Here is a 13,712-nt window from a genome sequence, read left to right as displayed (position 1 = left end):
CAGACAGGGAGTGGGACCAATGGCGCTGACCAGCGGTCCTAAATCACTCCCCAAACTATCAAAAGGTTTAATAAGTAGGAAGAACAGAAAGAGAAAAGAGATGGCAAGCCTCCTGATTGGGCAATTTTCTTTCGAACCACCAACACATTATGTAGTAGATTATGTTGATTCAAATTGATAAAAGCCTCTCTTTGACTCTCACATTTATCTACTATGGCTGGAAGCCGGCCTGGTTTAGTTCTCTGGCAGATCGATACCAAAAATATGAAGGATTCTTTGCAGACCTGGACTTTGGAAAACGTCTTTCTCAGTGTTAAATGGCGCACAGGAGAAAACACTTATAAGTTTCACATTTCAAACGGCTTTTATAAAGAGTGTAAAAGCGGCATAAGCGATGTATCCTGTACTGTTTAGTAATCTTTAGAAAAAAGAATCCTGGTCCGGTTGTGCTGTGAATCTTTCATATTCTTGGTAGGTGAAGACGGAGGGGATTGGGTTGGGCGTCTAGTTTTGGTGGATCTAAGAGAGATTTGGACAGAGAGCCGACTTTCATCGTCTCTGGACTCAATCATGCAGTCTATGGATTGCTGTGCGTCTCTTTATTGAAGGTTGCATTTACATTGCCCAACAGCAATAGTACAACGACCAGCTATTTGAAGGACAAGACGGAACGCGTTAGGCAACACATTCACACTGACTGGACCACGACACACCTCAACTCTCAGCAAAATAGTGCAAGAAAATGCAAAGCAGATGCGTGCGTGTGCGTGCGTGTGTGTGCGCGTGTGCGTGTGCGTGCACATGTTGGGTACATTTAATGTGAATGGTACCGGGCTACACCAACACTCATATGGTGCATTAGATCATGTAGGCTGGCCCTTTGAGCTTCTAAAAACTTTTGGCTTATCTTGGGTAGAGGCTATGACGTTTTTCAGACAATTGTCTTTTTGTCACAATGGAGGGAATGAGATTTCTTAGGAGGCTTCAGTTTCCTCCCGCAATTCCAATATATATCGGTATTCTTGTTGATTTCCTCAGAGAGTGGTGGGGAAGCACCTTTTGGAAGGTTGGGAGTCCTACAATTTGTTATCGGTATAAAAATGAGTCCATTTGTCTGGTTCTAGACAACCACTTGAACAATAGGAATTCCGATCTCTTTTGACATCTTCTAGGGTTGTAGGAGAATAATGGCGCATGCCGTTACCTTATGAGGATGATAACAATCGGGACAATGGGCTCATTGTGTCCGCTGTTGGTGGAGGGGCAAGCAGATGACTTGATGTGTGATGCACATGTTGGGAGTCAGATGGGATTTCAGCAGAATGTTCTATAATCTTTCCCATGTATTGTCTCTTCTCCCTACCCAGAGAGGAATCTGAATGGCGCACAGCTAGGGACACCTCCTTCCATTTCCACACTGATTGCTTAGCACTGCTTTCAAGAGTTTGGAAGAAACTGGTCGTTTCCAACAAATTGGTCAAGATTGGTCACGACACCTTCATGACAATGGACGCACAAATAGGGTCAGTAGTCAGCGGAGCGCACCATCTGTTGCGCCTACTACGCAGACTTATTCCATTTATCCCCAAAGAAGACGTAGCAGTCGTGGTGGGAACAATCGTGAATTCCAGACTGGACTATGCTAACGCCCTGTACCTCGGACTCCCAAAGTACCAAATCTCCCGTCTGCAAGTCGTTCAGAATACGGCCGCCAGACTGGTGACTGGGAAAAAAAAATGGGAATCAATCTCACCTTCGTTGAGAACCCTTCACTGAGATCCCTTCTCTGAGAACCCTTCACTGGCTGCCAGTAAAAGACAGAATTGCATTTAAAGCACTCTGCCTGACACATAAGTGCATCCATGGGAAGGCTCCGCAATATCTTTGCGACAAGATAGAACCTCAGAATTCGAATCTCGTTCTGCGATCCACCGACCAAAATCTGGTCAGGGTACCAAAAACCAAATACAAGTCCAAAGGAGAAAGAAGGTTTGCTTTTCAGGGTCCTAGGCTATGGAACGCTTTACCAACCAGCATTCGGTTGGAGGAAAACCACCTGACTTTCAGAAGACGGATCAAAACTCTGCTCTTTTGATGTCATGAGACACGAACAACTAGCGCCCAGAAGCGATTCAGTTCGCATGCGCCGCGCTTTATAAGTTTTTCATTCATTCATTCATTCAAGATATCCCATAATGATAGAGACTATTCTGTTATTGGTAATGTGGCTGCAAGTTTGGTATTTTCATGAGACCAATGGTACATTGACCCCCCCCCCCCCCCCCTGTGATGATCCTTTCTTTGTTAGAGATCCTCCAGGGATTCCAATCCAGCTATATAAAAATGAGCATTAAAGCCCAACTCAATCTTTAAGTAAAAAATAACAGCGAGTAAAGAAAGATTTTTCCCTGCAATACTCATCTGTCCTCACTTGTTGGAGTGGCCATACATGGATCCAAATTAGGTGGGTTCAGTAGGGACCGGATCAATCTGGATCCATGTATTGGGACAGTGGCTGTAATCTACCGATCAACTTCTGTATAACCAGTCTATCAGATAAATGCCGCTTGATCAGCGCCTCTGGCTAAAGCCAGCAGCACTGATCATTGTATTCTGACAGCAGAGACATCTCCCCGCGGATGGAACACAATCATAGGCGTGTGCACAGGGTGTGCCGGGTGTGCACAGGTACACCCTAATCACCCCATCTGCATTAGTAGTAATGCTTGGTGTAGCAGCAGGAACATGTGAAAGATCTACCTCTTACCTTCTTTGACATAAGAGAAGTGTCTATGCTCTTCTTTTTCACTGTGCCGACAGGGAGATCAATGTGTGGGGGTCAAATATGTAGACCCACACATGCGTGTTTGAGCTTTACGGTGCACGCCCTACTGCAATAGGCTGTGCACACCTTTGACCCCCACAATATTACATAAAGCGCGTGGATTGGGAATCGGATCATTATTGGTAAATGATTACTGTATGGCCAGCTTAAGACTCTCTATTCCGTCATCAGGCCTCGTCCTCTTTCAGCTTCTTTGACCCCACTAGCTGAGTTCAGGCCATATTTTAGATACCCCCTGGGGGGTCTGTCATCATGTTGGTCTGGGCTCACAGCACAGTGCTGATAACATAAAGTGAGTGACATTTTCTGCTCCTCTGAGGACCTCCAACTTCAGAGCGTTGGAAGCAATTCGCTCGTCGCCAGTTCAGCCAAGAGAGCGGTTGGATATAAAATACAGTTTTGTGTTCATTTTCCAAAGACATGCTGATTGGTTAATTGGCTTCTGTCTAAATTGGCCCTAGTATATAGACGTGAGGGGCCTTAGATTGTAAGCTCCCTGAGGGTAGGGACCGATGTGAATGTACAATATATGTAAAGTGCTGCCTAAATTGATGGCGCTATAGAAGTACCTTTTAAATAATAATTTTAAAATCTCATGTATTTTCTAAACATCTAGAAGAATATGATGGGAGCCAATCAGCATTCCATTCCTCCCTAAAACTGAACTTCAGGCAGTTCTAAAAAGACACGATGGTCCAGTAATGGGGCTACATCCATGTGTATGTGATGAGTGGATTACCGGGAGTTCAGCTATTCAGGTCCTAGTAAGATGGCCAGGATGTAAACGCTCATGGAATCAAAATGCTCTTTAGCAGCCAGAGCGCACTCCTCTTCCCACCTAGGCTCCTCTTCCCACCTAGGCTCCTCTTCCCACCTAGGCTCCTCTTCCCACCTAGGCTCCTCTTCCTACCTAGGCTCCTCTTCCTACCTAGGCTCCTCTTCCAGTCTAGGCTCCTCTTCCAGTCTAGGCTCCTCTTCCAGTCTAGGCTCCTCTTCCAGTCTAGGCTCCTCTTCCCACCTAGGCTCCTCTTCCCACCTAGGCTCCTCTTCCCACCTAGGCTCCTCTTCCCACCTAGGCTCCTCTTCCCACCTAGGCTCCTCTTCCCACCTAGGCTCCTCTTCCAGTCTAGGCTCCTCTTCCAGTCTAGGCTCCTCTTCCAGTCTAGGCTCCTCTTCCCACCTAGGCTCCTCTTCCCACTAGGCTCCTCTTCCCACCTAGGCTCCTCTTCCCACCTAGGCTCCTCTTCCCATCTTCCCATCTAGGCTCCTCTTCCCATTTAGGCTCCTCTTCCTACCTAGGCTCTTTTCATATGGCCCATGAAAGAGATTAGGTAGTGGAACATGATGCTGCTCCATCGTTCTATTCAGACGATCGGCTCTCGCACTCTTGTGAGAAATCCTACAACCTATAAATGGAGTTAAACACATGCGGGGCGCTTGGTATCCATTCCCTGGGCCCTCAGAAGAGATGGGTTTTGAACTTTCTCCTGAAGGCCAGGTGGTTTACCTCCAATCGGATGCTGGTTGGTAGAGCGTTCCATAGTCTGGGTCCTTGGATTTTGGTTGCTGGATCGCAGAATGCGATTGGTGTTGTAGGTTCAAGGTGGACCTTGAACCTACAATGGGGCACTCTGAAGCTTGGGGACTTGCAGGATGTACTGTCTGATGGGATAAAGCTTGTTGAAAGGAAGTGATGTCTTTGGACTGCTGCCTTTTTGTTGCTTGTGTGGCGTTTGTTGGCACCCATAGCCACAGGGAAGATTGGAGTTTGAAGCATTGGGACTGTACTTGGATCTAGACTTCAGAACAAATGTTTAGAATGTTCTATTATTAGGTTAGTTATACACAACTCTATCATAAGGAGGTGGTGTTCTGTAGTCCTGCAGGGCTGGAAACGCTGCTTTGGGATTTTCAGTGTAACCCATGTGGTGGTCTTGTGTGTGGAGTGGTGCAAGGCTGAGGCCAGCTTATACATGTTGGCCACATAGCCTGGATAGGGTTGACCGGCAATTTTTTTCAAAATGGCAGTGATCGGCTCACTATAGAAAACTAGGAGCATGCTGGATTTCTGGCAGGATCAACAAGTACTTGCAGCATTTTTTACCAGACAAACAAACGGGGAAATTATTGTGTATTAGAGATGGACCAAATGTGTTTTTCCTTTTGCCCAGACATACACTTTATTCTTTTTCTAATAGTTTGACTTCCTTTTTAAAAGTACTTTTGCTTGGCTGGCAACAAGACTTTGATGGCACAGCCTTGGTTACCGTCTGGGTTTAGGTTCGAGGATTGCCATCGATTTTTCATTTGTAGCTCGGTTGCGTAGTGTTGGGGCCGGAGTGGCGTGTTTTGGGAAATGTTCCAGTACGTGAGACCAGGATGCCCGGAAAAGATCTCCAGCACATGGCTAATTAGCCTACGGGATAAAACAAGCGGCGCTCCCAACGCATTCCTGTGGAAGTTTTGTTCTCCAGCGTTGGTGGGGGGGGGGGGCACAGCATGTATTTTGGAGTATTTGCTTTGCCTAATCAGCCTAAAATGGCATGCATGTGAACCGTGTGACCTGAAACCATGCGGTCTCTGAAAACGACCCGAAATTCCCACAGCTGAGCAGTGATGCCGAGCCAGTGACTTCCCTTCAGGTACGAACATTGACACCTTCCTAATAATAAAATGGCCTTCCACGTCCAAACTTCAGTATTTGGTTGTCTCATTATAAAGAGGATAATATCTTTACCATCTTATTGTATTACTTGGCCTCTTCTGTCCTGGAGGACGTTTGGTTTTAAATGAACCCATCTAACCGCTATTCGAATAAACTAGAAAGTGGGAATAATCTGACGGTGATTCCGGGATACCGATTGAAATCTGACCAATTAGTGAGTGAGAACGAGTCTTTATGACCGATGGAAGTTCTCATTTTCATGTCAATTGTCTGCAACTGATAGAGAAAATTCATGTTTTATTCATTCAAAGGAGAACGATCCTCTCGTGAGGAGCATCCAGATGACAAGATTCACTTCAGATTGCATAGAAGGTGAGGTTCAAAAAAGACACAAGTCCATCAAGTCCAGCCTCTGTGTGTTATGTCAGTGTTACATTGTATATCCCTGAATATTTATCACCACCCTCTGTACTCGCCCTTGTAGCCAGTTTTCAATCCATGTACTCACCCTATGGTCCATGCCAAAGGACCTTCCTTTATCTAGATACACCACGTCTACGGGCCTTCCTTTATCCAGATACACCACGTCTACGGGCCTTCCTTTATCCAGATACACCACATCTATGGGCCTTCCTTTATCCAGATACACCACGTCTACGGGCCTTCCTTTATCCAGATACACCACGTCTATGGGCCTTCCTTTATCCAGATACACCACGTCTATGGGCCTTCCTTTATCCAGATACACCACGTCTATGGGCCTTCCTTTATCCAGATACACCACGTCTATGGGCCTTCCTTTATCCAGATACACCACGTCTATGGGCCTTCCTTTATCCAGATACACCACATCTACGGGCCTTCCTTTATCCAGATACACCACGTCTATGGGCCTTCCTTTATCCAGATACACCACATCTACGGGCCTTCCTTTATCCAGATACACCACGTCTACGGGCCTTCCTTTATCCAGATACACCACATCTACGGGCCTTCCTTTATCCAGATACACCACATCTACGGGCCTTCCTTTATCTAGATACACCACATCTATGGGCCTTCCTTTATCCAGATACACCACATCCACAGGCCTTCCTTTATCTAGATACACCACATCTATGGGCCTTCCTTTATCCAGATACACCACATCCACAGGCCTTCCTTTATCTGGATACACCACGTCTACGGGCCTTCCTTTATCTAGATACATCACGTCTACGGGCCTTCCTTTATCCAGATACACCACGTCTACGGGCCTTCCTTTATCTAGATACACCACATCTATGGGCCTTCCTTTATCCAGATACACCACATCCACAGGCCTTCCTTTATCTGGATACACCACGTCTACGGGCCTTCCTTTATCTAGATACATCACGTCTACGGGCCTTCCTTTATCCAGATACACCACGTCTACGGGCCTTCCTTTATCTAGATACACCACATCTATGGGCCTTCCTTTATCCAGATACACCACATCCACAGGCCTTCCTTTATCTGGATACACCACGTCTACGGGCCTTCCTTTATCCAGATACACCACGTCTACGGGCCTTCCTTTATCTAGATACACCACGTCTACGGGCCTTCCTTTATCTAGATACACCACGTCTACAGACCTTCCTTTATCCAGATACACCACATCTACGGGCCTTCCTTTATCCAGATACACCACGTCTACGGGCCTTTCTTAATCCAGATACACCACGTCTACGGGCCTTCCTTTATCCAGATACACCACATCCACAGGCCTTCCTTTATCCAGATACACCACGTCTACGGGCCTTCCTTTATCCAGATACACCACGTCTACGGGACTTGGCACCTCCCCCACACTGCCAAAAGCAATAGAACCTGGTCACATGAATTACTGTGCTTGATTGGCCAGCAAACTCGCCTGAACTGAACCCCATAGAGAATCTGTGATAGAGACATGAGACCCAACAATGCAGAAGAGCTGAAGGGCGCCATTGAAGCATCCTGGTCTTCCATAACACCTCAGCAGTGCCACAGGCTGATCGCTTCCATGCCACATTGAGGGGCCCAAACCAAGTACTGAGGGGCCCCAACCAAGTACTGAGTACATCTGCAGCTTCTACTTCTCACAGGTCCCATATCCTTCTATGTACAATCCGTGTTTTATTGATTACATGGAATATTCTCATTTTCTGAGATTGTGGATTTGGGGTTTTCATGATCTGGAAGCCGAAATCATCACAATGATGATAAATCCCGGCCGGAACTCTCTTGCTTTGCATGTAATGAGTCTCATATATTACTTTCACCTTTTATGTTACATTCGTAAAATAAATGAACCTTTGCACAATATTCTAAATTTTCAAGTTTCACTTGTAGACTATTAATAAAAATTGTGTGACTTGGGAGCGGGCTTTCTAGGTACCAGGAAAGGAATACAAATTTAATAGAAAAAATATATACATTTTAATGTATAGAATCATAAAATTAGACAATGTAACATTTAAAAACAAGATATTAGTCTCTCAGTAGAAGAGCCACACATGGTATGTGCGAATCCCTGTTGGTGCTTTGGACAAAGTTGGTCAGCGTTTCGCTTTCGCTTCCTCAGGACCTATTTGTTGGCATCAAGCAGAGGGATTCTGTGTAAGAAAGAAGAAATGATCAAATTGTGGGCACAGATGTACAACTCGAGGATGAAGTTTCCGCTTAGCAGAAAAGTGATGCATGGAGAGAAACACTCACTTGTGTCAGCAGAACTCGCATGTGTATGACATGCCTTATTGCCATCCCCGGGTGCCCAGATTATAACCGAGATCATGCAATATCCAGACAGCAAGTCACAAATCTATATCGTATAAAAAATGTATGGTGTAAAGACATAGGCTAGATAGATAATATGTACGGGGCGGACAATTGTCACCAATCAGATGCAGCCGCTGTGCGACTATTACATAGTTACATAGTTAGTCAGGTTGAAAAAAGACACAAGTCCATCCAGTTCAACCACAAAAAACAAAATAAAAAAACACAGTAAAATCCTATACACCCAACTTCATACCCACAGTTGATCCAGAGGAAGGCAAAAAACCCCAGCGGAGCATGATCCAATTTGCTACAGCAGGGGAAAAAATTCCTTCCTGATCCCCCGAGAGGCAATCGGATTTACCCTGGATCAACTTTACCTACAAATCTTAGTACTCAGTTATATTCTGTACATTTAGGAAAGAATCCAGACCTTTCTTAAAGCAATCTACTGATCTGGCCAGAACCACCTCTGGAGGGAGTCTGTTCCACATTTTCACAGCTCTTACTGTGAAGAAACCTTTCCGTATTTGGAGGTGAAATCTCTTTTCCTCTAGACGTAAAGAGTGCCCCCTTGTCCTCAGTGATGACCGTAAAGTGAATAACTCAACACCAAGTTCACTGTATGGACCTCTTATATATTTGTACATGTTGATCATATCCCCCCTTATTCTCCTCTTCTCAAGAGTGAATAGATTTAGTTCTTCTAATCTTTCCTCATAGCTGAGCTCCTCCATGCCTCTTATCAGTTTGGTTGCCCTTCTCTGCACTTTCTCCAGTTCTCCGATATCCTTTTTGAGAACTGGTGCCCAAAACTGAACTGCATATTCCAGATGAGGTCTTACTAATGATTTGTACAGGGGCAAAATTATATCTCTGTCTCTGGAGTCCATACCTCTCTTAATACAAGAAAGGACTTTGCTCACTTTGGAAACCGCAGCTTGGCATTGCATGCCATTATTGAGCTTATGATCTACCAAGACCCCCAGATCCTTCTCCACTACAGATCCCCCCAGATCCTTCTCCACTACAGATCCCCCCAGTTGTACTCCCCCTGGTATGTATGATGCATGCATATTCTTAGCCCCCAAGTGCATAACTTTACATTTATCAACATTAAACCTCATCTGCCACTCAGTCGCCCAATTAGACAGAGCATTGAGGTCGGCTTGTAAATTGGAGACATCCTGTAAGGACGTTATTCCACTGCATAGCTTGGTGTCATCTGCAAAGACAGAAATGTTACTTTTGATCTCAGACCCAATATCATTTATAAATATATTGAAAAGTAAGGGTCCCAGCACTGAACCTTGGGGTACACCACTGATAACACTGAACCTTGGGGTACACCACTGATAACTTTGGACCATTCAGAGTAAGAATCATTAACCACGACTCTCTGAATTCTGGCTTTCAGCCAGTTTTCTATCCATTTACAAACTGATATATCCAATCCTGTAGACCTTACCTTACACATGAGCCGTGTGTGCGGAACTGTATCGAAGGCTTTTGTAAAATCCAAATATATCACGTCCACAGCCACGCCTCTGTCCAAATATACCACGTCCACAGCCACGCCTCTGTCCAAGTATACCACGCCCACAGCCACGCCTCTGTCCAGGGTTTTACTTACCTCTTCATAAAAGGAAATCAGGTTTGTCTGACAACTTCTGTCTTTCATGAATCCATGTTGTCTGCTGCTTAAATAGTTTTTTTCCAGCAAGAACTCATCCATGTGGTCTTTTATTAAACGTTCCAGTATCTTCCCAACTATAGAAGTTAAACTAACAGGTCTATAGTTACTTGGTAAAGACTTTGTTCCCTTTTTAAATATGGGCACCTCATTGGCCCTGCGCCAATCCAGTGGTACTATTCCTGTCTTTAATGAGTCCCTAAATATTAGATACAGTGGCTTTGAAATGACAGAGCTCAACTCACCTAGGATCCGTGGATGGAGCCATCAGGTCCAGGTGCTTTATCCACCTTTATTCTGTCTAAATATTTCTGGACCATATCACTTTTGAGCCATTGTGGATTTGGGGCTGTGTCACTCCCACCCCCATTTTGGACATGAGCCCCTCCCCCATGCTCCATTGTATACACAGAGCTGAAGAAAACATTTAATAAATTTGCCTTCTCTTTGTCCCCAGTCACCCACTCTAGATTATTTTGTAAGGGGCCTACATGCTCGGACTTCACCTTTTTACTATTAATATATTTAAAGAATTTTTTGGGGTTTGTCCTACTATCTTTTGCAATCTGTCGTTCGTTTTGAATTTTTGCATCCTTGATTTCCTTTTTGCATATCCTGTTATATTCTTTGTAACATTTAAACAACACTAGTGTTCCTTCATTTTTATATTTTTTAAAAGCTATTTTCTTATTGTTTATAGCTTTTATAACTTTGACCGTGAGCCACATAGGTTTTATTTTTAGCCTTTTAAACTTATTGCCCATGGGAACATACTTTGCAGTGAGGTTCCACACAGTCTTTTTGAAAAATTCCCATTTCTGTTCTGTGTTCATATGTGCCAATAGTCCCTATTAGAGCCCAGCAGAAGGAAAACGCCCATCTGTGCTGCAGTGTGGATGGAGGAATCTGATTGAGATTATTTGTTCAGCCAATCAGTGCTTGGCCTGTGTATTGTTATAATTGAAGGCATGATTTTATTGTATTGCAGCCATGGTGGTGACTTATAAAACGCTCAAGAAAGTTGGTTTTCTGTTGCCCCGTGAATATTCCGCGTCTTGTATATTCCGCGTCTTGTATATTCCGCGTCTTGTATATTCCACGTCTTGTATATTCCACGTCTTGTATATTCCACGTCTTGTATATTCCACGTCTTGTATATTCCACGTCTCGTATATTCTGCGTCTCGTATATTCCGCGTCTCGTATATTCCGTGTCTCGTATATTCCGTGTCTCGTATATTCCGTGTCTCGTATATTCTGTGTCTCGTATATTCCGTGTCTCGTATATTCCGTGTCTCGTATATTCCGTGTCTCGTATATTCCGTGTCTCGTATATTCCGTGTCTCGTATATTCCGTGTCTCGTATATTCTGTGTCTCGTATATTCCACATCTCGTATATTCCGCGTCTCGTATTTTCCTCGTCTCGTATATTCCACATCTCGTATATTCCGGGTCTCGTATATTCCGGGTCTCGTATATTCCGGGTCTCGTATATTCCACGTCTCGTATATTCCACGTCTCGTATATTCCTCGTCTCGTATATTCCGCGTCTCGTATATTCCTCGTCTCGTATATTCTTCGTCTCGTATATTCTTCGTCTCGTATATTCCACGTCTCGTATATTCCTCGTCTCGTATATTCCGCGTCTCGTATATTCCACATCTCGTATATTCCGCGTCTCGTATATTCCTCGTCTCGTATATTCCGGGTCTCGTATATTCCACGTCTCGTATATTCCTCGTCTCGTATATTCCGGGTCTCGTATATTCCACGTCTCGTATATTCCACGTCTCGTATATTCCTCGTCTCGTATATTCCGCGTCTCGTATATTCCTCGTCTCGTATATTCCTCGTCTCGTATATTCCTCGTCTCGTATATTCTTCGTCTCGTATATTCCACATCTCGTATATTCCGGGTCTCGTATATTCCTCGTCTCGTATATTCCTTGTCTCGTATATTCCTTGTCTCGTATATTCCACATCTCGTATATTCCACGTCTCGTATATCCCACGGCTCGTATATTCCACATGTCGTAAATTCCTCGTCTCGTATATTCCACATCTCGTATATTCCTCGTCTCGTATATTCCGCGTCTTGTATATTCCACGTCTCGTATATTCCTCGTCTCGTGTATTCCACATCTCGTATATTCCACATCTCGTATATTCCGCGTCTCGTATATTCCTCGTCTCGTGTATTCCGCGTCTCGTGTATTCCGCGTCTCGTATATTCCGCGTCTCGTATATTCCACGTCTCGTATATTCCACGTCTCGTATATTCCTCGTCTCGTATATTCCTCGTCTCGTATATTCCTCGTCTCGTATATTCCTCGTCTCGTATATTCCTCGTCTCGTATATTCCTTGTCTCGTATATTCCTTGTCTCGTATATTCCTTGTCTCGTATATTCCACATCTTGTATATTCCTTGTCTCGTATATTCCACGTCTCGTATATCCCACGGCTCGTATATTCCACATGTCGTAAATTCCTCGTCTCGTATATTCCACATGTCGTAAATTCCTCGTCTCGTATATTCCACGTCTCGTATATCCCACGGCTCGTATATTCCACATGTCGTAAATTCCTCGTCTCGTATATTCCGCGTCTTGTATATTCCGCGTCTCGTATATTCCTCGTCTCGTATATTCCGGGTCTCGTATATTCCTCGTCTCGTATATTCCGCGTCTTGTATATTCCACGTCTCGTATATTCCTCGTCTCGTATATTCCGGGTCTCGTATATTCTGTGTCTCGTATATTCCACATCTCGTATATTCCTCGTCTCGTATATTCCTCGTCTCGTATATTCTGCGTCTCGTATATTCTGTGTCTCGTATATTCCTCGTCTCGTATATTCCTCGTCTCGTATATTCCACGTCTCGTATTTTCCTCGTCTCGTATATTCCTCGTCTCGTATATTCCTCGTCTCGTATATTCTGCGTCTCGTATATTCCTCGGCTCGTATATTCTGTGTCTCGTATATTTCCTTGTCTCGTATATTCCGGGTCTCGTATATTCCACATCTCGTATATTCCACATCTCGTATATTCCGGGTCTCGTATATTCCACGTCTCGTATATTCTGCGTCTCGTATATTCTGTGTCTCGTATATTCCTCGTCTCGTATATTCCTCGTCTCGTATATTCCACGTCTCGTATTTTCCTCGTCTCGTATATTCCTCGTCTCGTATATTCCTCGTCTCGTATATTCTGTGTCTCGTATATTCCTCGTCTCGTATATTCCGGGTCTCGTATATTCCACATCTCGTATATTCCACATCTCGTATATTCCGGGTCTCGTATATTCCACGTCTCGTATATTCCGCGTCTCGTATATTCTTCGTCTCGTATATTCTTCGTCTCGTATATTCTTCGTCTCGTATATTCTTCGTCTCGTATATTCCACGTCTCGTATATTCCTCGTCTCGTATATTCTTCGTCTCGTATATTCCACATCTCGTATATTCCTCGTCTCGTATATTCCTCGTCTCGTATATTCCTCGTCTCGTATATTCCTCGTCTCGTATATTCCTCGTCTCGTATATTCCTCGTCTCGTATATTCCGGGTCTCGTATATTCCTCGTCTCGTATATTCCTCGTCTCGTATATTCCTCGTCTCGTATATTCCTCGTCTCGTATATTCCTCGTCTCGTATATTCCTTGTCTCGTATATTCCTTGTCTCGTATATTCCTTGTCTCGTATATTCCACGTCTCGTATATTCCACGTC

The 13,712-nt window shown here is 44.3% G+C and overlaps 1 protein-coding gene and 1 long non-coding RNA gene across 2 annotated transcripts in view; one reads left to right on the top strand and one right to left on the bottom strand.

Moving 5' to 3' along the window:
• The window catches only part of TET3 (tet methylcytosine dioxygenase 3), a 178,427-nt gene that overhangs the window by 26,224 nt on the left and 138,491 nt on the right, over positions 1 to 13,712 (top strand). The window lies entirely within an intron of this gene.
• On the bottom strand, positions 7,929 to 8,501 carry LOC120931050. The gene is made up of 2 exons (XR_005747807.1): positions 8,232 to 8,501; positions 7,929 to 8,128 (listed from the first exon to the last, which is right to left on the bottom strand). It is a non-coding gene; the product is annotated as an uncharacterized LOC120931050 (long non-coding RNA).

The sequence above is a fragment of the Rana temporaria genome, chromosome 3 (genome assembly GCF_905171775.1).
Source record: "Rana temporaria chromosome 3, aRanTem1.1, whole genome shotgun sequence".
Classification (NCBI taxonomy): domain Eukaryota; kingdom Metazoa; phylum Chordata; class Amphibia; order Anura; family Ranidae; genus Rana; species Rana temporaria.
The sequence above is the reverse complement of the archived record's forward strand: the minus strand, read 5'-3'. Positions and strand labels throughout refer to the sequence as shown.